This window comes from Gracilinanus agilis, chromosome 2 (genome assembly GCF_016433145.1).
Source record: "Gracilinanus agilis isolate LMUSP501 chromosome 2, AgileGrace, whole genome shotgun sequence".
NCBI lineage: Eukaryota > Metazoa > Chordata > Mammalia > Didelphimorphia > Didelphidae > Gracilinanus > Gracilinanus agilis.
In genome coordinates, this window is record NC_058131.1 from 164,475,661 (window position 1) to 164,500,906 (window position 25,246).

A 25,246-nucleotide genomic window follows, 5' to 3' on the forward strand; every position below is an offset into this window, starting at 1 on the left:
CAAAGTAATGTTGATGGGAAATGTCCCATTTTACATACTTCATTATTAATGAAGACAAAGTCAAAAACATGGAAAGGACTAAGGTATCCTATAAATAGGCTAACAATGACACAGAGCTTTAAGGTTTAAAAAGTTGTTCACATATATTATCTCATTTGGTCCTCATAACAACTCTGTGAAATAAGCTCTATTAGCTTTACAGATGAGAAAACTGAGACTCTCAAGTGGCTTACCCACAGTCATACATTCAGCAAGTATCTGAAGGAAGACTTTAACCCAAGTCTTTCTGATTCTAGGTCCAACACTCTATCTACTATGCCACTTGCCTCTTGGACTTCTAATCACACTAAATCGGAGGTTTAGATTTGAAGATACGGTACAATTAAATGACAAAACAGTATACGCTCTGCATTAAAAAGTTCTTACATACACTTACTTTATCTATTGTGAGGTTTTATATTTGTGTATGTGCCCAGCCCTCACAAAGATCAGAAATACACTCTCCTAGACATCCCAGAATGTTTAAAAATAGGCAAACCAATAAGCAGGGCTCCAAGTTCTCAGATGCTTTGAGACTTACTTCTTTTCTCCCAAGATTTTCCCCCTGCTTTTTGGTCTGTTTATAGAATCTTCCCATTGTGTTTTCCAAACTACCAACTTGTTTCCTGTCCTGGACTCAGGTATTCATATTACCCATAGGAAACCCTTATTGTTAACAATTCCTGTCAAGAGTAGTTATTTAATGGTACTGCCTAGCAACAATTCACATTTTAGGGTATGCTTTAAAGATGAAGGATAGTAGATTGTATAAGTATTAATTATTTCCATTTTACAAATGAGCAAACTCAAGAAAGTCAATGCCTTACCCAGGAACAAACAGTTATGATGTGTCAAGCCAGGATTGGAACCGACTCCTGACTCAAATTCAATGTTCTTTTACTCTACCATACTCTTTTTATTTAATAACCAACAGCCGACTGAGTTAATACTTCTGTATTAGCCTTGTCAGGGCCCGATATAAAACAATTTCAAAGTAAATTTAGCTAATTTCTGTTTTGTTATTGTGAATAATTATGTTTCTTTTTACAAAACACTGGTGAATGGTTTTAGTCAAAACACATTCACTCATGAAAGAGGAGGGGGTCCAGTTTTCATAATGTTTCCCTACCTAAAGAAAGCTTAAACTGCCAAGCTAGCACTCCCTACATGAAACTCTAGTATTCAGAAATAAAAGCTAAGTCTTAGAAGGGACCAAACAGTCAATCACTTTAGGGCATGTCCTAAAACATTAACCTCCCTCCCCAGCAAGGGAATCTTAATAAGAAATTCTTCGAGCTAGAAAAGTCTTCAAGGCCTAGAGAAATCATAGAGTAAAATGACAGCTTGTGGAAACAGGAGACTTTTATTTATAAGACAATAAATAGACTGTGTCTAGATACAGTTTTCTGGTCTGGGACTTAGAAAGACCTGAGTATAAATCAAGTCTCAATACTTATTAGCTATTAGACCCTATTAGTTTCTGTCTGTCTTAGTTTTCTCATCTATAAAATGGGGGTCACAACAGCACCTACCTCTCAGGGTTGTCATGAGGATCAAATGAAACAAATGCTTGCCAATCTTAAAGCACTAAATATGTTATTTTTTTGCTATTATTACTTCAGAGGCAAGCCACCCCCAGCCTGATCTTCTCCAACACTCATAGTACTCAGAAAAAGAAAAGGTTTTCTTGTTTGTTCTCTCATTTTACGTTTTTATCCTTTAACTATCTTATTCCATTTCATCAATAAATAAATTGCCACACCAAGAAGAAAAGGAAGAGGCTACATAAAGTTCTATCAGGCCAAATACAGGCTGGATATCCCTGGACAAATCTCCAGGACAATTCATTGCAGAGTAAATGCCACTTATGCCTACCCCTACCTGACATTCCTTCTAGTTTCCTCATACATGCTATCATTTCTTGAAGCAAAAGAATTCAAACCAATGGCCCTTCTACTATGAAAAGAAAACAAAACTTTTAGGAAACACCCCAGTAGATCTGAAAGAGCTTCCACAAATCCCCAAGTTGTCTTTATTTTCTACTCACCAGGTACATGCCTCCATTGGGGCTCCTAATTGCCAGCAGAGGTTTAGATTTCTAAATAACCAGCTTTCAGTTTCTCCGGTATATCAGCCAAGGAAGTGGCCCAACCAGCAAGCTTTCCTGTACATAAGCATGAATAACATACTCTGAGAAAGGGGCTGGTGCACTGGCCAGTTAACTTCTGACCTGTACTTCCTCAAAAACTATTAAAAAGGATAGGAATAAATGCCGAACAGGGAAATTCAAATGTCTCCTGAGATGCCTTAAAACTGCAGTTTTTCCTGCAGTGAGGTGAATCAGGGCTTCAGATATATTCCCAAAAAAATTAACTGGAAGGGAAAAAAAAGCTGCTTCCTGAAATAATGTTTCAAAATGTCTATGGTGAGCTAGCTCTATGAACTGCTTCTTTCCACTGTACATCATTATCTTGACATGCAAACACCCTTTGGCTCAAAGCTGCCAGGGACTGGCATGATAGCCTCCCCCTAAATGGCAAAGAGGAGAATGATTGGGTAGAAATCCAATCATCCTTTTCATCATTGCATATGAATCCAAAACCAATGCTGAAAACTGCCACACCGGAGGCTAGGAATTTCACAGCAGCAAGGCAAATAGCCAGTGTGCGCCACATTCCCAACAAGCTGTGTCCAACTAAGGTTCCTGGTGAAGACAGGCACCTAGCCCCATTTGCACATTGCCATGCATCCTGGTTTGAAAACAGAGTGCTTACTGCTGCCAAAGCAGTAGAAGGTCATTTCATAAAGAAAGCCCACTCCTCAACAGTAACATGGACTTGGGAAAACATCTTTTCTAGAATTCACAATAACTAAAATTCAGTTTATTGACTATTCTCCTTCATTAACATTCAGCCTCCTCCCCCAAATGCCCCAAAGCAAAGGAAAGATGCATGAGCTTTGTCAAGCTTCTTATTTATTTTTTTAAATATTAGTTCTTTCCATGAAGAGGAGATTGGGGTGAGTGTATATAAAAATCTATATATGCACATATCCAGTGTGTATAGCTATAGGTAAGTATCTATTCATGCATACATGCATGATAGCAAAGACTTCCCACAAATTCCACCTAATGATACATATTTAGAGCAAAAGAATATTCTCAGCTTTTAATAAACATTTTTTGCTCCTATTAAAAATCAATAATAACTATAAAGAGGAGGCAGCTAGGTCACACAGTGGATAGAGTGCCAGGGAAGACTTATCTTCCTTAGTCCAAATTTGGCCTCGGACACTTATTAGCTGTGTGACCCTACATAAGTCATTTAATTCTCAGTTTCCTCATCTGTAAAATGATGTTAATCAAATGGGATCAAAAAAATTGGGCACTACAAAATCAAAAGCAACTGAACAATTAAAAAGTACAAAGAATAAGCTTGGACCCAATGAAAAGATATAAGAAAATATTTCCCCTTATTCTTTTCAGGGATGGGAGGGTAGGGGGGGGGAGTGGTCCACAAATGTGGAACAATGAATAGAATGTCAGATTTTTTAAATATATTGATCAATTTTGATGAATTTCTTTTTCTTCATTTTTTTTTCATTCTGAAAATTGTCATAAGAGATGAGCTCTCTGGACAAGGAGGGACAAGAGATACAAGAGGAAATTTATAAACAAAAGATAGCAATAAAGGTCCCCCCCACTAAAAAAAAGCCTATACTAAGAAAAGTTTTCTGAAAATCCTTTTTGCAAACAAAAGCCTAATGGTATTGTTTCCTTGAACTCCTAATTATGGTTATTTCCAACCCCTTCTGGCTCAGAGACCTAGCTGGCTTTAATGAGAGAGGAAAGGAAAAGCAAACGATTATCAAGTGCCCTACCACTTTGGCTTAAGACTCAGGTTAAGGATAGGGTCACTGACAAAGAAAGAAATCATGCTCCCTGCAGACAACAGAGAAACAGCATGTTTCTAAAGTGACAGGCTCACCAGATATCAAAATCCAAATACTGCTACAGAGAACAGCCCTCTCTTGCCAAGACATAAACTGACCACAAGTTTATGCCTGAGATTTTCATATAATTCTCTTGCTTCTATTTGGACATCTTTCTACCAGTAGAAAGAGAAGAACAACAGTATACTGTATACAGTAGATACTGTATCTGCTGGATACTATAGATCAGTACTGGGATACAGTAGTAGAAGAAGCCTTGCATACAAGTCCCCTCAATTACCCAGCTCCCCTCACTCCTTATTTTTCCCAGCAAGTTATCAAGGTAACAACTGTAAATTGCCAGCGACACTGGTTAAGGTAAAGATTAACTTTGGGGGGGTTCTCACAAATCACTCTCTGGTTTATGCCTCAAACTCAAGTTTCTCCTGGGAAAACAGAATCTGGCTCATTTTTTTCCTCACCCACTGTTTCCCCTGGAACTTTCAGAATTAAGCTCAATTGGGTATCTCTTCAATAAAAGAGCAAAGGATCCTCAATTCCCAAGTAAGCAAGTGAACCACACATGAAGACAGGTTTTATTGCATCCAACAGAACACCTGAATCCATGACATTGTTTATAAGAAAAAAAGAATGTCAATGAGCAAAATAAGAAAAAAGAAATAAATTCAACTTTCTTTACAGAAATATGAACATACTTTGGAAAGTACAGTACAAAGCATTCAAAAAAGCAAGGCGGTAGTATTATTATTTACACTAACTGGCATTAGACAAGTAGGGAGACTAAAACTGTACTAGCAGGGTATATACATAAAGAAAATAAACACAGGGATGATTATTTGGAAAATAATTCTTCCTTACAAACTGATTAGCAGAAAATTTCCTTTCAATTTCCTTTCCTTCCTCCTATCCTTGATATAACTGTTAAAAGATAATTAACTACAAAAATTTTTATCCCAGCACTTTTTAAAGACCAATACCAGACCCCTCTTCTTTCCCTTCTCCCTCTCTTTATCTACCAATCCAAATCCTAATTATTCATAATAGCCCAACTCATCTCCATGAAGAACATGTTGCTGTTCAGTAATTTCAGTCATGTCTGACTTTTTGTGACACCATTTGCTGTTTTCTTTGCAAAGATATTGTAATAGTTTGCCATTTCCTTCTCCAATTCATTTACAGATTAGGAAAATGAGTAAGGTAAACAGGGTTAAGTGACTCACCCAGGGTCATATAGATAGTAAGTGACTACAGTCAGATTTGATTTCAGGAAGACTAATCTTCCTGAGTCTAGGACCAGTGCTCGATCCACCGGACCACCTAGCTGCCCATGAAACACATAAAATCTAGTAGGGATCTGAGCTTCAGCTCTATAATCTACACAAGTCACTTCACTACTCAAGATATCAGTTTTCTCATCTTTCAAACAAAGGGTTTAGAGCAGTTGAATTTTCAAATACCGTTCAACTTGAAAATTGTATTTTAAAATAATTGATAGTGGTAGGACATGGAAATCAAAGCTAGCTGCTAAGAACCATAGCCAATCAAATGTCAATCAGAAATCAAGGTAAAGCAGTTCTGAAATCATAATGTAAGTCAGTGAAGGGGAAAATGATGTGATTTTGAAAAACTTCAAACATAACACAACTTTTCTGGAACACATGTGTTCTATAAAGCAAGATAAGAATTTTGGGAAGATTACCTGGCTTGTCATTCCCCATTACTGAAAATGCTAAAAACTCTAGACTTACCCACTAGAGGAATCCTGAAGCTCTCAACTTTAGCATAATGTTTATTCACTAAAGCTCCACATAATATCTTCCATGTGGATGAGTTCCTTTGAGAAGCTTCTTAACTGACATACATTGTTAATTTGAAACCAAAATGGTGCATTAACATTTGTGCTTAGACCCAGGAGCTGTTTAATCCTCCTACTGAAACAGCCTCCTGAGGTTTTCAAATTAAGACTTCACTTAAAGTTGAATAAGCTAGGGTAAGATCAGTGCTGTATAACTCAACCAATTGTCAAGGAGCCAGTTTAAAGGGAAAAAACTAGACTTGTGTGGTGATGGCTGGTAATGATGGGGGAGGAGAAATGTCAGAAATCTAGTAAGAGAAGATCTCAGCAAAATGTTCCCAATCTACCATTGTCTTACCTGTGAATCATAGGATCAGAGATTTAGAGCTGAAAGGGATGTGTGAGGTCATTTAATCCAGCCTCATTTTACAGATGAGGAAAAACTAAAGCTTTGAGAGGTATTTAAAACAAGATCTTCTTTTTCCTATTGCAACACAATGCCTCTCCTAGGCAGGCAACTATTAACTATCCTTGCGGGTATTCTATTTCTTGAGCCAAAATAGCACTGCTGCAGAATGACTAATCTGTCAGTCAATAAACATTTGTTAAAAACCTACTATGTGTCAGACACTGTATATTAAGCATAGGAGATACAAAAAAAAAGTTAATACTGATCCCCAACCTCAAGGAGCTAACAATCTAATAGGATTGTACTTGCTAATATTGGCTAGAACTGATAATAACACTTAGCATTTTCAAAGCACTTTATAACATCTTATAAATATTATCTCATTTGAAATACACAACAACCCTGGAAGATAGATGCTATTACTATATTCATTTTACAGATAAGGAAACTGAGGCAAAGAGAGGTCAAGTCACTTGTCCAGAGATCATTCAGCTAGCAAGTATCCAAAACAAGATTCAAACCCAGGTCTTCCTAATTCCAAGTAAAACACTACCTCTTTCACCAATTAGCTGTATTATCCTTATTAAGTTGAAATGAACAATTAAACATATTGGGAATATTTAACCTGGATTGGAGGACATGCAGGTGGGCTAATTGTTGTCCTTATTTAAGAATAATTAGACTTATTCTATTGAGTCCTAGGACAGAGCTACAACTAATGAACAGATGATACAGGGAAGCAAATTTTGGTTCAGTATGACAACTTATTAATAAGTAAGGGCTACCCAACAATAGAATTAGTTTTATAAAGAAGTATTAAGTTCCCTGGCACTGGAAATATTCAAGCAGAGAGTAATGCTGCATCGAGAATGTCTTTGGAAGGGTATCATTTGAGTATAAGGTCTTGGCCAAGTCTAACAGGGTAGCTAGGTGGCATGGTGGATAGAATGCCAGACCTGAAGTCAGGAAGACCTGAGTTCAAATCCACCCTTAGACAGAATCCAGCTGTGCATCCCTGGACAAGTCACTTGACCCTATTTGACTCAGTTTCCCCATCTGTAAAATTAGGCAGACAAGAAAATGGCAAACCACTCTAGTGCCTTGGCCAAAAAACTACAAATGTGATCATAAAGAGATGGACATGACTTAAAAATGGCTGAACAACCAAATAACTTTGAAAGACTTGGGAAATCTGATCAATGTAATGACCAATTAGCCTCATGATGAAACATGCTACTACTCACTTCAGAGTGCAGAATAGGAAGTATTCTTAGGGAAGTGGGGGAAGAGGTGACATGGCTGATGTAAAAATTTGTTTTGTCTGAAATACATATTTGTAACGGGGGTTTTGTTTTACTATTCTTTCTCAACTGAGGGGTAAGAGTGAGAAGGAGAGAAGATAGTTTTTTGCTGATTGAAATATTATTTTGGGAATAACATTTAATATTTAATTAGCACTTCTATATAACCTTTAAAGGCTTGCAAAGCATTTAACATATTATCTCATTTAATCCTCTCAACAATGTTTTGAAGTAGGTGATATTACTATGCCCATTTTACACCTGAAGAAATGTGTAGAAAGCTTAAATGACTTGACCAAGATCTAACAGAAATTAAGTGTCTGAGACAGAATTTGAATTCAGGTCTTCCTGACTGTCAAGTCCAGAATTCTATTCATGGTACCATCTAGCTGCCTCAGAAGAGGGGTCCAGTTTGCCAAAGGTTTTCCTGACACAAGAAAAGTTAAGAATGCCTTCACTACACCATAGTGTTTCTATCAGTTAAGTGAGGGAGGAAATCTAGGTTCCTAGACCAGTCTCCTTTCCATGTCAACATTATGTTCAGTCTCAATTATTTTCTGTATCCAACCTCAAGTACTACTCTGTGCCCCACCCCCAATAAAATGAAATGCACTATAGACAAAATAAGTTTTATCCCATCTCTCCTTAAACTTCTCTTGCTTTTTAAAGTGAAAAGCAGAATGAGGCTTCTTTGACTCAACTATGTAAATTCTCCTACTTTTCCTGGCCTGAGGTTCTTTTTGTGAGCTCGGAATTTTCGGCAAATGTTCTCATTAATAAATAATATTCAGCTGAACTACTCTGACATGTACTCTCCATAGAGAGTTGTGCAATTTCCCTATTGACAAATGATGCACAGAATAGAAAATAGGCTTATTCAGACACAGAGCATTTTTGCTTGGAAAAAAGTACTTTCAAATACGCTTACAAATTCTCAACAGTTTCTTCTCAGGTAGTTTACAGGTCATGGTAAAAGTGCTGTCTGTTTCTTCCCTTTTCCACAAAGAAAAGGATCCCATTGCTTTAGACACTTTATGAAAATTGGCCTCAGGTATAACATTTTTCTTTTTAAATCACCTAGATAAGTCTCTACCACCTGCACCATATCATTTCCTGAGCCAACAAAGGGAAAAGCCACGTTGGGCACCAGCTGCCATTGTTCATGTCTTTGAGATAGCTCTGAATTTCTGTTTTATGCGTGCTCATTGCCATCATGTCCTTCCGCTGACCAACAAAATCTTATGATATTAACCATAAGGACACGTCAAAATGAACAAAGGATAGAAGGATGCAGGAGGAGGAGCACTAAACTTAGGAGTCAGAAGAAAGACACTGGAAAGTTCTCATGCTATAGAATTAATGGGATCAATCAAGGAAGCAAGCAATTATGAAGTACTATATCTACAATATTCCAGGTAATTAACAGGTGCTGGGAGAGAGATGAGGACTGTACATGCAAATGCACAAATGAAACATTCCCTTCTCTCAACAAACTTACCTTTTTTTTATCCTCAGACTAGATCTCCCTATCTTGCCCAGACTGAAAGTACAGTGACTATTCAGGGTCCTGATCCCATTACTAATTCCCAGAAGTTTTGACTAGCTCCATTTCCAACCTGGGCAGATTTAACTCTTCTTATTAGGCAACCCTCCTACCTGATCCTGATCTCAAGGGTTCACCATATGAATGACCTGAAGTTAGTGCAGAAACTCAGCCAGCTTTAACCTTATAACAGCTTGGAATTCCCCAAACTTAAACAAACTGCCAACCTCAGCCTCCCACTGTAGCAAAGATTACAGAGAAGCACTCACAAACCTGACAAGGGTAGAATCTGTGAAGGAGATAACATAAACATAAAGTGTATATAGAATAAATACAATGTAAAGAAGCAGAAGACAGCTTAGAGGTGATTCTAGCAGTTGGGAGAATTTGCAGATTTCATGTAGAAGAACTGAATCTTGAAGTAAGATATTATGTAAAGTAAAGGAAAAGCAAGGAGAGCATCCCAAATAAGGAGGATGGCCAGCACGAAGTCATTGGATATGGTAGATAGAGAAGGAAATGGAATTGTGGTGGTGGAGGCAGCAGCTTGGTGGCACAGTGCATAGGGCAGTGGATCTGGAATCAAAAAGACCTCATCTGCCTAGGTTCAAATCGGGCTTCAGACACACACTACCTGGATGACTCTCTGTTTCCTCATCATAAAATAAGTGGGAGAAGGAAATGGCACACCACTCCAATACCTTGCCAAGAAAACCCCAAATTGGGTCATGGGGAGTCACACACAACTAAAATGACTAAATCACAAAAGAGAAGTTTATATTTGAACCCAGAGGTAACCAGAGTTTATTGACTAATAAAGTGATATGATCCAATTTGTTCTTCTGAATAGTTTGGCAACTTTGTGAAGGATTAAAATGGGAAAAACTTAAGGCAGGAAGTCCAATTAAAAGGTTATTGCAATCATCTAAGCAATAAGTAAGGAGAGCCTGAATGAGGAGTGAAGCAATGTGAGCAGAGAAAAGAGGACAAATATTAAAGATGTTGTAGAAGGAGAAAAGAGGATTTTGTGAACTAAATAAATATTTATGTGGTATAGGAAATGTGAGCTATTTATTATTAAGGAATGGTACATGTCTGGCGATAACAACCTCAAATATAAAACTCTGAGATAGCCTTTTAAGAATATTATTTTTTATTTTCTTCTTCATTAGTAGGATTAACTAGTATGTGTTATGAAAAGTATTCTACTGGTTTCTGGGAAGACTTATAGGAACTGATACAAAGTGAAGTAAGCAGAACCAGGAGATCATTGTACATAGTTAACAGCAATACTGTATGATGATCAGCTACGAAACCTTTAGCTACTCTGATGGAGACAATGATCCAAGGGATTCAGGATGAAAAATGCTATCCTCTTCCAGAGAGAGAACTGATAACTGAATACAGATTAAAGTGTACTTTTTTCCTGCTTCCTTTATATTTATTGTTTTGTTTGTGGTTTTCCTTTATAATACGGCTAATATGGAAATATGTTTTACATGATTTCATGTTTTTAATGGAAATCAAATTGTTTGCCTTCTCAAGAAAAGCAAGGGGGCAGGAAGGAGGGAATTTGGAACGTAATTTTTTTAAATAATTGTTTTTTTAAACCCTTTTTTAACATGTAACTAGGAAATGTATAATGAAACAAAATATTTAAAAAAGTATTCTGCCCTTTGCTACTGGCTTTGTTTGTCTTTACCAGCTTTCTGGAGCCTCAGCTCCTTCTCTGAAAGAACCTAATAGACTAGGCCATTTGCTTTCAATCAAATCTTGTTTGATCTCTAAATCCTAGTTTCAGAAATTGAGCCACAACCTTCTTTGTCCCCCATGGCACAGAGAACTCTGCTGATCTCAAGAATATGCTATCATTAGTAGCAATTTTGCTGACGGATTTGGCTTGGGTCTTTTTTACCACCCTAGTGCCACCATTTATAAAGATTGCCAAACGAGGCCTGAGAAGCTGTAGCTAGGGAGACAAACCTAAAAGTTTAGGCATCATTCAGTCTGCACTGGACGAAATCTTTCATGCATATTGAACCTGGTATATTATTTCTAAACTTATATCGTCCTTTCCTCATAAAGAAACTCCTTTGCTCAAAGTCAAGATGGCTCAGAAACAGAAAAGGAAAGAGGAATGGTTGATAATAAGGGGTTTTATTAAAATATAAACAGGAAAAGATAAAGGAAAATTAACTAGGCATCATTTAGGGTAGATCTCTGGCCACCAGTTAGACTCAAGGGCAAGGAAAGTCAGGGGTGTGTGATGTCTTAAGTTAAGGTTTAAAGATCAGTGAAATGTAAAAAGAGGAAGCCTGGAGCCAAGTGCAAAGTCCTCAGTTGCAAGAAAGAGCCAATTCTTCAGAAGCAGTAATGGTAAATAAGAACTCAGACCCAAGTCTGTTAGTTTTGCTTGCTTTTACTTTTAATTCCTTATAGTCTATATATAATAGAGTATATCTACAAGTTGGAAAACATTTATAAGTCACATTATGATTCAGATGTTGGACAACTGCTCAAGTAAGCATTTGGGATTCCAGACAGTATGCCACTCAACCTCACTCCCATACAAATCTGAGCATGAAAAGAATCATAAAGAAAAACTAAGGATATTTTTACTTTTTAACTGATACAAATTTTTTGGTTTTAAAAGGGGAAGAGAAAGAAGGAGATGGAGAAGAAAACAGACACACCAAAATGGACCATAGGGACATTTTTGTTTCCATGTAGTCCAGCACCTGTGAGACCATCCCTTCCAGCACAGCTGTACTGAGATCATAGCTGTATTCTCTTCTGTCTCCCTTCCCTACCCCCAATCACCTCCTAGGCAAGGTCACTTTGCACAACCTAAAGAAAGTCCAGCTTAGCGGAAGGCCAAGAATTCTGGCAAAGTCTAGTATTCTCAAGTTCCCATGTTAGTGTTTTCTTGATAAAGTCACAGTTTCCTGGGAGATGAAAATAATGATAACAACTTCTAAAAAAACTTGAGGCTCAGTCTAGAAAGTCCTAAGCACTACAGAGTCATATGGACAGAACAACATCATGAAACTCCGTAACATTCTAGCAGGGCAAGCAGACAGATATTTATCATGGCTATATTAGGGAAAGAGAAGCTGAGGTCCAAAGTAGGATAGGAGTCGGGGGGTGGGGTCTCCCAGATGTGTTTTAAAAATATTAGCCTGACAGCCAAAAATTTCACTTGCCTGCAGATAATTAGACTACACTGCTATACTTCACTGTATTTTTTCTCCAGCATATTCAGCAATACAAAAGATGACACACCTCATATTCCACTTTCGGACTAATTTTTTTTTCAGTTTTTTCCTCATATCAAGACAATATTTGCTTTTCCACAACTTCTACCTACTGCTCCAAGTTCTGCTCTGTGGATCCAAGAAGAACATGTCTTTTATGCCTCCTTCCACATAAGATCCCTTTCTAGGGCTTCAAGACTGTTAGCAAGTCCCTCTCAGCCTTCTCTTGTCCAGACTAAATATCCTGCTTGCTCTATGACTTCCTGCCCTGTGGTCATTGTCCACACTATTTTCTATGATTCCTCTCCACTTAATTCCCACACATTCTTTTTTTAATATAATTTTATTTTTTTTAATGTTTTTCTATGGTTACATGATTCACATTCTCTCCCTCCCCTCTTCCCTCCCCACTTCCTGAGCTAACAAGCAATTTCACTGGGTTTTACATGTATTATATCTCAAAACCTATTTCCATATTATTCATTTTTGTAAAAGAGTAACCTTTTAAAACCAAAACCCCAAATCATATACCCATGTAAACAAGTAATATATCAAATATTTTCTTTTGTGTTTCTACTCCCACAGTTCTTTCTCTCAACGTGGATAGCATTCTTTCTCATATGTCCCTTGGGATTGTCCTGGATCACTGTATTGATATTAGTAGCAAAGTGAATCATATTTATCCCACAGTGTTACAGTCTCTGTGTATAATGTTCTCCTGGTTCTGCTCATTTCATTTCACATCAGTCCAAGTAGATCTTTCAAATTCTTAAAGAAATCAAGCAGTCCATCATTCCTTATAGCACAATAGTATTCCATCACCATCCTATACCATAATTTGTTCAGTCATTCCCCAATCAAGGGACACCCTCTCATTTTCCAATTTTTCACCACCACAAAAAGCACAGGTACAAATATTTTTGTACATACAGATCCTTTCCCATTTTTATTATCTCTTTGCAATACAAACTGAGTAGTTTTTTAAAATATAATTTTATTTTTTAAATATTTTTCCATGATTACACAATTACTCATTCTTTAAAGCCCAGTTCCATACTTCTCTCTCCATGAAAGGGTAGCAAAGTGGCAAAATGGATACAGTGCTGAGACTGGAGTCAGAAGACTCATCTTCCTGAATTCAAATCTGGCTTCAGACACTTATTATTAGCTGAGTTAACTTGGGCAAGTCACTGAATCCTGTTTGCCTCAGTTTCCTCATTTATAAAATGAGCTAGAGAAGGAAATGGCAAACCACTCAAATATCTTTCCCAAAAAAACCTGAAATGGGGCCACAAAGAGTCAGCTATGACTGAAAAATACTTATACAACATATATACAACAAATGTCCTAGACTCTGTATTAAGGATACCTTCCCCCATGAACCTACCTTATAGAACATTTTGTTTGTTAACTCTCTGATGCACTCATCATCTCCTCTAGGGTCCTATCTTGTTTATGGCTTAATCCCTAATTTGAATGTAAACTACAAGAAAAGGACCTTATTTACACTTTTAATTTCTCCATTGCCTAGGAAAAACCATTCATTTTTTTATTGTGTAAGCAAATAACAGTACGGTACAATCAGATTTGGAGTGACGGGGCCTGGATCCAAATCCTTGTTAAGCTATGTATTCACTCTGTGCCTTTGTTTACTATCTGGGTGACTTAACCTAACTGAGCCTCAGCTTCCTAGTGGGTTCCTTAAGTGGAGGATACAGAGGACAGAGTGCAAAGCTGGGAGTCAAGACGACCTGAATTCAAATCCAGCTTCAAACACTTAATAGTTTTGTAATTCTGAGCAAGTCACTTAACCTCTGTTTGCCTTAGTTTTCTCAACTATAAAATGGCAAGTAATAATAGCACCTATCCTCTGGATTATTGTGAGGATCAAAGCAGATAACTGTAAAACACTTAGTACAATGCCTGACACAGATAAATAATAGGCACTCGATAAATGCTTCTATCCTTCCTTTCCTTCCTTCCTGGTTAAAGAGGACTGCACTAGATCAGAGATCCTCAAACTTGTAAGTTTCAGGACATCTTCATACTTTTAAAACTTTTTGAAGATCCATCAAAGAGGATCTGTGAGGACAGTAATATGAAAGAAGGCTGGAAAAGCAGGTTAGGGGAGTGGAGTTTTATCCCTTCTTCTACGCAAGATTCTTTAAAATATATAACGAGTATTATCATGTTTCCTGAAGTCTTCTCTCCAGGTGAAACATCTCCCTTGTCCTCTCCTTTTATGTACCTGTGTCTTTGTTCACATAGGTTGTGAAACATTTGCAGTACCAAAAAGAGAAGCTTGCATTTGATCCTAGAGGTAACAGGGAGCCCATTGGAGTTTCCTGAGTAATAAAGTGACTTGGTCAGATTTTGTCCTTGAAAAAAATGTTTGGCAGTTTTGTGATGAATGGATAAAGGTGAGAAATTTCATGCAGGATGTCCAATTAGGAATTTATTGCAACAATGTAGACAATAAGCAAGTAGAGTTTGAATGAGGCAGGGTTTTATGGATTATATATAGAGAGATTTACTATATTAAAACAACTAAATATTACTATTAAAATACTATTAACCTTAGAGACTCCCTGAAAGGTCTTCAGGATCCCCAGAAATGCCCAGAACAAACTTAGAAAACTATTAGTCTAGGTGATGGTTTAGTTCCTTTAAATACTATAGGGACTAAAGAAAACATTTCCTTAAGATCTTTTTTTTTAAACCCTTACCAGAGTCTTAGAATCAATAGTATTGATTCTAAGGCAGAAAGGTAGTAAAGGCTGAGCTATTCCGGTTGTGACTTGCCCAGGGTCACATTTAAGGCCATATTTGAACCCAGCACCTCCTGTCTCCAGGCCTGGCTCTCTATCCACTGAACCACCTATGTGCCCTTCTTCACAACTTTATAAAGTATATAAAACAATTATTATTATCCCCATTGTATAGATCAGGAAACTGAGACTCATGGAGATTTATTTGCCCACTTACATAGAGCTGGTAAATGTCACAACTTAGAATTGAATCATTTCATTTGACTTGAATTCTTTTTTTTTTTAAACCCTTAACTTTAGGTGTATTGTCTCATAGGTGGAAGAGTGGTAAGGGTGGGCAATGGGGGTCAAGTGACTTGCCCAGGGTCACACAGCTGGGAAGTGGCTGAGGCCGGATTTGAACCTAGGACCTCCTGTCTCTAGGCCTGACTCTCAATCCACTGAGCTACCCAGCTGCCCCCAGACTTGAATTCTAATACTCTTTCCACTATAGTATGCTAGAGTCTCAGTGCTCTGCACATAGTAGGCTCTTAATAAATGTTTGTCAAATTACACTGAGTTAGCATTCACCCACTCCTATGAAACTGGTAAAAAATGATGAAAAAAAATTTGCCATCAGTGAACTCACAGTTAGTCATAATATTAAACTCTGTAAGAGAGAAGTAATTGGTTGGTGCATTAAAGAAACAACTTCCCCGGGCGCTGATAGAGCATTGATCCCTACATTCTCCGGTAAAAGGCAGCACACTAGTGGGAAAATGCACTGATGATGACCCTACAGAAGCCATTAAGCAGGGGCCAGAGAAGATGAATGGAAATGCATGAAGAAGTATTTCTTGGCAGGGATAAAGGCAGAAGAAAAAGAAAATTGAATCAGAAATGGAAAACTCCCAAGTGACATAAACTGCCTCACGCAGATATAAAATGCACAGGGAATGACAATTTAAAGAGGCATGAAAAATGTAGAGAAATTAATCAAATAATAATGAAGCTGTTAAAAAATAACCTTGCATTAGATAAGCTTCTCTCCCTTCTCCCCCTCCTCCACAAGTCATTTGGGGAGCCATTCTATCTATGGTCCAAGTGCTCAGGAAAAAGCAATTCTGACAATGCATTTTTCACCTACTGTATTGCAGCCCCTGCCAAAGAGAAACTGGGGTTGCTGTCTTCAAACATTAGGGACCTGCCATAATACATGTCATGGTCTGTGGGGTGCAGGAGGAGGTGGCTGTGAGTTCAAGTAATGACCAGAAAGAAAAAAAAATGAAAAATCTAAAAATTGTTTCTTGAGAGACAAAAGAGGAAAGCACTCATCTTCTTAATAGATTAAAATGCCTCTTCTACCATGGTCACCAGCTCTGTGCAGATTTCCCAGATTCCAGCTCCACTGGGAAAATCTAAAGGAAAACATTAGCCATTTAAGAAAGGTCCTCTCTTAATTTTGTGGCATTAGTAAAGATTTCTAGCTTTTGGGATGACAGCAAAACTCCAATGGAAAATTGCCCTGTATCATTTCAAAAACAATAATAGCTCTTTATCCAAAAAATGACAAAAACAACCAAAAAAAACACCCCTTAAGCCATGTTCCAAATCTGATGTGGCAATGAGACTTAGTGGTTTCAAATTTCCATTCCAATACAGTCTGAAAGAAATTGGACAAAGACTAACTATAACTGATAAATGGAAACGCCTTGAGTAATCTCTGAATCTCCTTATTAGCCACAGAAGTTTGATCAGAGGAGACAGATGAAACTGCAATCTTTTGTTTAAGCTGTGCACCTACAAGTCTCGTTCAATAAAATGCCTACTAATAGCCATAGCCATAAAAAATACATATGTATAATGCTCAAAGGGCTGCACTAATAGGCAGGAGATTAATAGCTGCCCAGTAAAGTCTTGTTTTGTATTTCTTATAATGGAAGCAAAAATTACATTTTAGTTCATTGCTATTTAAAACGAAGGTGGGAAGCAAAAAAGACACATTGCCTTATTTTCCAAATCAGGAATCTTCCTATGTTCTATTTCACAGGCTAGAGGGAAACATATGTAGCACATATGCATGGTATTTACTGACATAGGTAGCTAGATAGTATAGTGGATAGAGTGCCAACCCTGAAGTCAGGAAGATATAACTTCCTGAATTCAAATCTGAACTTAGACACTTACTAGTGTTGTAGTCTGAGAGGCACATCACTTAAATTTATTGGCCTCAGTTTTCTCATCTATAAAATTAACTAGAGAAGGAAATGGCCAACGACTCCAGTATCTTTGCCAAGAAGACCCCAAATGGGGACATGGAAAGCCAAACACAACTGAAAAATGATTGAACAACAACAGATTTACTGATATATTGAAACTGGAAGGTTGAACACAACTGAAAAATGATTCAACAACAAATTTACTGATATTTTGGTTCTGGAGTCAGAAAGACCTGAGTTCAAATCTGACCCCACATATTAATTAGCTGAAGGAATCAATAATATTAATAGAGATGCCAAAAATATTCACCTCAAGTCATTTCAAGAATCTACTTCAAGTGGCTTCCTCACTTCCCACATCTAGTCCCACAAGAGATCTCTTTCCACCTGACTTTCAATCCTCGCCATAATTTTGGTCTCACACTAGCCCTCCAAACATTTTCCATTATTTCTTAGGAATCCACAACCTCCACTCCAAACAGACAAGTCTACTCACCTTCAAGGCTTTATTCACACTTCTTTCCCATGCCTGAGAGGCACTTTCACAATATTTATGCTTATTTCAATCTGACTCATCCTTCAAGGTCCAACTCATGCCCCACCTCCACCATAAACCCTCCAACTACTGCAGCCCATAATGATTCTTCCTATCTCTGAACTTCAGATACATTGATTCAATAAATCACAAAGTTATTTTGTTATTAACATTCAATTATTTTATAATTGCTTGACTCTAAAAATATAGGACTGGTTTTTGTTTTAGCTAAATCCTGCTAGATTGTAAGCTCTTTGAGGGCAGAAACTAGGTCTCTGTCTTCTGCTTCTTTAAATGTCCACTGTCTGTCACAGAACTATGTACCTATTAAGAAAGACAACACATACTTATTAGTCAAGGAGAAGTTGGAAAATACAACAGAATTTTAGTCATTAGATAGCTTGGTGGTCATCTAAGTCAACCCAAACCAGAAAAAGAATCTCCCCCAATAATATTCCCAACAAGTGATCACATATCCTCTGCCTGAAGACCTCCAATTATCAAAACCAAACACCTCTTAAAACAGTACAATAAACTAACAGAGACCTCTAATTATCAGAAAGACTTTCCTAGCATCAAGACTAAATCAAGATACAAACCCATCTCTCACTGGCTCCTAACACTCGCCTACACCTGCTCCTGATTTTGTCTTCTGAGGCAAAAAAGAGTCAAATCTAACCCCTTCTTCCACATGAGAGCCTTTCAAATACTTGAAGATATCTTATCACGTTCCCCTGAGTCTTTTGTTCTCTAAAGAAGACTTATTCTCACATCCTTCAACAGATCCTCCTAAGACATAAACTCAAGGCCAGTCACCATTGTGGTTGCCCTTCTCCAGACATTCTCCATTTTATCAATCATCTTCCAAAGAGTATGCCCAGAACTGAACATAATACTTCAGATATGATCTGACTAAGAAGAATACACTGCACCAATCCCTTCCTTATTTCTGGAACTATGCCCTATCTCCTGCAACTTCAAATCTATTATCTTTTCTGGCTACCACATCATTGTAGACTTATTTTGAGCTTACAGCCCATTAAAACCTCTCAGATCTTTTCCAAACTACACTCTAACAATGTCGCTTCTCCATTATTATTGGGGAGTAGGCTTTTTCAATCCAAATGAAAGACTTAAGGCATTGTTTTTGTTTTTGATCAGACCTGTAATTTCATTGGTGTAAGGATGTCTTTTTACAAACAGATCAATACCTGCTCTATGATTAAGAGAAGTGTTTGGGGCATCGAAAGGTTTATAATACCTAGCACTTATACCGCACTAAGACTCTTAAAGCACTTTACAAATATTATCTCATTTGACCCTCACATCAACTCTGAGAGGCAAGTGCTATTATTGTTCCCATTTAACAGAAAGGAAAATGAGCCAGGCAGAAGTTAAAGTGACTAGCCTGATTTTCTATCCACTGAACAAGTTGATGGCTAGACATAAAACAGCATAAACTTTTTGGCTTTTCAGTATGCCACACCACACTGATAACAATAATCTAAAGAGATATCCCCCTCTTCTTAAGACCTATAATAAGTAATGCATACACAATTCATTTAACAATTGTATGACCCCTTGTGACATCTACAAAGTGGCTTGAATTATTTGCTTAAATATTTTATTTCATTTTTCACATTTTTGCTTTTTTACTTCTCCATTTGAACTATAAACTCCTTAAGGGAAAGGCCTCCTCAGGTCTCCTTCTTATATACAACCCACCACACAGTGCCTAGGGCATAAAGAGATCCTTTATAAATATCTGTTAATCTGGCAAATAAAATCTGTGTTATAGGGTATCTCTATATTACATAACCTTTTATTATTAACCTCTCCTCGTTGTAAATCTCAGAACTGCAATTCCAGAGAACCAAAAATAGAAATAGCATTACAATTATCAAAAATGGAGTAATGATAGCATTAGCTATGAGAGGTAGTGTGTCACAATGGAGGAAAGGGCCAATTTCATAATAAGGAAGACTTGTGTTCAAGAATTGACTTTAATGGAAACCAGCTACATAACCCATGGATAAGTCACTTAACTTCTCAGTGAAACTAGGTAAGTTTCCATCACTCTGTGACCATAAATGAGTTGCTGATCCACAAAGGCAATGGAAATTTCCACACCAGGAGTTTCCTACAGTGAGGATGTAAAAAGAGAAATCTCTCAAAATGATTGGTAATAATGGCAATAATCACAGTCCACTCTAGCATGCTTAAAAAGGAGGGAGCACAACTCTTTAAAATTAGCAAAAAACTGGAAAACGAGGGTATGCCTGTCAATTGGGGAATGGCTGAACAAATTGTGGTATTTGTTGGTGATGGAATACTATTGTGCTCAAAGGAATAATAAACTGGAGGAATTCCATGTGAACTGTAAAGACCTCCAGGAATTGATGCAGAGTGAAAGAAGCAGAACCAGGAGAACATTGTACACAGAGACTGATACACTGTGGTAAAATCGAATGTAATGGACTTCTGTACTAGCAGCAATGCAATGACCCAGGACAATTCTGAGAGATTTATGGAAAAGAACGCTACCCACATTCAGAGGAAGAACTGTGGGAGGAGAAACACAGAAGAAAAACAACTGCTTGAACACATGGGTTGATGAGGACATGATTTGGCAAGTAAACTCTAAACAACCACCCTAGAACAACTATCAATAATATGGAAACAGTCTTGCTCGATGACACATGAAGAAACCAGTGGAAATGTGTGTCGGCTACAGTGTGGGGCGGGGGGATCTGGAAGGGAGAGAGTAAGAACATGAATCATGGAACCATGGAAAAATTTTTTCTAAAAAATAAAATAAAATTAGCCTATAGTGTCAACTTTTTTCAGTGAACTCCTGTTAAAAGCTTCATTTTAATCATCCCCAATTTTCCAAAAAATTTTGGACCTCCATCTCCTAGAAAGAAAATAAATAGAATAGTTCTAGAGAACACACCCAAGTTTCACACAACAAGTTCAAAATCACCAAGGGTTATTCTGGACCTGTCTCACAGTAATGGTATAATACCATTAAGTTCTAGAAGAAATAATCTTATTTTTTAGTAAAGAAAGCAATGCTAAACATAGGAATGATCTAATAAAACAATTAAAGGACTATTTGGAGAGGAACAATTTGTAAATGGCTGGAAAACATACACACACACACACACACACACACACACGCACAAACCACGAACACTTAATAATGCAGATGAAGGAAAAACAGAATTTTTAGAAAATTATTGAATATGAAAGAAAAAAACAGGCAGTGGATAGAACACTGCTCTTAGAATAAAGAAGATTCATCTTTCTGAGTTCAAATTTGATCTCAAACAACTATTAGCTCTGTGACTCTGGGCATGTCACTTAACCCTGCATGCCTCAGTTTCCTCATCTTTAAAATGAGCAAGAGAAGGAAATGGCAAACAACTCCAGTACATTTGCCAGAAAAACCCCAAATAGGGTCATAAAAAGTTGAAAATAACTGAAATGGGGGCAGCTGGGTAGCTCAGTGGATTGAGAGTCAGGCCTAGAGACAAGAGGTCCTAGGTTCAAATCTGGCCTCAGGCACTTCCCGGCTGTGTGACCCTGGGCAAGTCACTTGACCTCCATTGCCCACCCTTACCACTCTTCCACCTATGAGCCAATACACAGAAGTTAAGGGTTAAAAAAAATAACCGAAATGACAATAAAACAACAACAAAGAGAAAGTGTAGCAGTTACATGGTCATACACAAGCCAAACCACAGAAATGGTAAGACTTTGATTGTCCTCAGAGTTTGTAAGAACCTAAAAATAATCCTAGCTATGTAATAATTAATAATATCTAGCATCATTTAGGTATCTCTAAAGTTTTCAAAGCGCTATGCAAGTATTATTTCATTTTATCCTCATGACAGCCCTGGAGATAGGTGTCATTAATACTGTTGGCATGAGGCATCTCCACAGAAGCTTGGCATACATTTTTCTATGCCTGAATTCATCTAGTCAGGAATCTGACATCTTTTGTCCCAAAAGCTGCCCCATTCTCCCAGCTATTCACAACCTTCCCTAGTTTTCAATCCTCAGCACACTTCATTAACACATCATGTCCTCCTTCACCAGACTCGTAATGAAGAGAGTGAATCAGAGTGGGCCCAGCACTAATCCCAGGGGCTAAGAAAACTGCCTAATGCTTGACACTTTGCCGTCAACACTTTTTGTCCAATTTCTAAGCCACAAAAAAAGTATCCTGGAAAAATTATGGCTAATATAACATTAGATGATCTAAAGGCAAACAGGGATGCTAAAGCCTAACATTATTTGTAGGTAAATCTGAAATCACTGATCTGCTTATCACAGAGTCTGATGGCAAAGAAGATAATCCCATGTCAACTTTGAAATACTTGATTGCCAGGAAAATCAAAAACTCATATTATCATTGCATAAGAGATTCAAGTATATTTTTTACCACAAACTCAAACAGAAATGATTTGTCAACCTAGGAACCCAATAATAAATTATGACTGATCCAAGATAAAGGATAAACTATCCATTTAAAAATATCTATATACAAAATAAGACTTACATTTTGGGTCATGGCCAATGTTGGAATCTGCTTTGCTTAAACTATGTAAATTTGTTACAAAATTTCTTTTTTTCTTTTTCTTTTCCATTGGGGGAGAGAAAAATCAAAACAGAGAAAATATATGCTTGTTATTAATAGGGTTAAAAAATTTGCAAAAAAAAAAAGTCACATGGAACAGCAATATCATCATATATCATGAACAAAGTGACTATGACCAAAATATAGCAGATCATTAGCAGAAACAACTTCCTCCTAAGAACTGAAGGACTCAAAGCTGCAACAATCAAATTGCCCTCAGCAATATTTATTATTGTCAATGATAAAAGCATTATTAATGCCAGACCTCGATGCAAAGTGGAGCCTTGTGAGGGACACTTGGTGCAGTCAGATGAAGGACCAAGAAAAAGACCAGCTGAGAAGTAGTGACAGACCTCAATGAGACTATAAAATAGTCACACCCTGGAATAGGCTAGGTTCAAAAATTCATCAGTGGAGCCACTTCCATATATTAATATTCTGTCTGAAATTATTCCCCAATGGAGAGCAAACTCCCACCATCTTTAACTCTCCCAATCTTGGTAATACTTAAAAGGAAGATAAAAGTAAACCATGCCCTCCACAATTCCTGTTATACATTCTCTCAATATCATCTACCTCAACTCTATTCCATCCATGTCTTATTTCAAATCTGAGATTCCTATTCTGTAATTAACAAACTTTTAATTTTAGTCCTTTTCCTCAATCAATCATAAACCTTTACTAAGAGCCTACAATATGCCAGGCACTGTGATAAGTGCTGGGGATATAAAAAGAAGCAAGACAGTCATTACCCTTGATGAGCTTACAATCTAATTGTACAAAAACTTATGATCCATTCTTTCTTTCATGCTACCTCCATATTTATAGCAGTCACAGAGACCTGGATCCCCTGCATCATCCTGCATCCTGGCTGTCCTTTTCATTCTCAGTTCCCTGATTGCTGAGGAAGAGTTGGAATATTCCTTTTTGCATTGTTCCTAAAGAATCTCTCTCTCTACCACTACTTTTATTATTTGACAACTTCTTTTCTTTTGATGTTCAATCTATTCAAAGTTATGACCCAATCCAAATTCCTGTGACTCTTATCTATTGGCCTTCAGGTCATTTTCCTTGATTTCTTAATAACTTGTTGCTAGCTCATTGTCTCTTTCTATAGACTAACTTCTACCCTTCAATTAGAGGGCTTGAGCATACATGTTGATGTTTCTTCAAATACAATAATCTTTCAGTTTCTCAATCTACTCAACTCCAATTATCCCTCCACTCCACCTCAGCTCTATCAAGAGGTAGTCATACATTTGATCTTGCTATCATAAATGTTTTGTTTTCTTGATCAAAACAATGAAATTCTTTTATTCAATCATAATCATCTATAATGTCATCTTTTCCTATGCCTTAATCTTCATTGAGCCTTCTATTTCTTCTCATGTTGACCTCTAGTCCCTCCACTGCTCAGTAACTTCCAAGGGGCTCCCCCTACTCTGTTTATGCCCTCTAACATTCCCAATCTCAACCCATTAGTGAGTAAAGTTCAACTCTACACTATTCTTTAAGAATCCCTTGTTCCCTTGGTCCCCCTCTCAGGCCTTCTAGACCTCCGACCCTGAATTATTTCCACCTCCCATTTCCTATACTCCTATAAACATGCAGCTTGATAAAGCTATTATGTTTATGTTGTCTGACCTCTACTGGGCCCTCACTGCAGTGAAATAATGATTTTTACTTCTTTTTTTTTTTTTTAAACCCTTAACTTCTGTGTATTGGCTCCTAGGCGGAAGAGTGGTAAGGGTGGGCAATGGGGGTCAAGTGACTTGCCCAGGGTCACACAGCTGGGAAGTGTCTGAGGCCAGATTTGAACCTAGGACCTCCTGTCTCTAGGCCTGACTCTCAATCCATTGAGCTACTCAGCTGCCCTAATGCTTTTTTATTTCTGATTCTATATTCTACTCATTGAAGCAGCTGTTCCAAACATTCTCTTTTCTCTTCATGTCTCTCCCCTCCTACTTCCCCACCTCCATGCTCTCAGCTGAGGATCTAGCCTCACACTTTACCAAGAAAATCAAGTTGAAACACAATGATCTCACTTATATTCCCTTTTCTTCATCTCACAACCCCTTGATATCATTATAGCTTATCTCCTTTGTTCTAGTTTCAAATGAAGAGGTAAACTTTTTCCTCATCAAAGACAACTTCTCTACATATTCTCTACAAGACTACTCCCACTCCATCTCCTACTAATCTTTAATCTCTCCATATTTATTGGTTCCTTCCTTGCTGCCTTTAAATATGCCCAAGCCTCCCACACCCAAAAAATGCCTCACAAGACCATAATATCCCAAGTAGCTGTCATTTTTTTCTCTTCCCTTTCTTAGCCAAACTCCTTGAAAAACACTATCTATACTTACTACCCCTACTCCTTCCACATCCTCTGAAATGTGGTTTCTGACTATCACTAAATTGAATCTACCCCTCCAGTGATCTCTTAATTACCAAATCTGATGGTCTTTTCTGTCTGTATCCTTTCCCACTTTGCTATATCTCATGCTATTGAACATCTCTTCCTAGATGAACATCTTCTCTGCATTTTCATGACATTGTTCTTTCTTCCTCCTCCTATCTGACACTTCAGTTTCCTTTGCTGGATCACAACCCATGTGAAGTCCACTAACTTTAGGTTTCCCCCAAAGTTCTGTTCTGGGTCTCCTTTTTTTCTATTTTCTCTCCTCTTTTACTTGATGACCCCATAAGCTCTCAGATTCAATAAGCATCTCTATAGACAAATCCCAGATACATATATATATATATATATATATATATATATATATATATTAAGGTCTAGTTTCTCCTGAG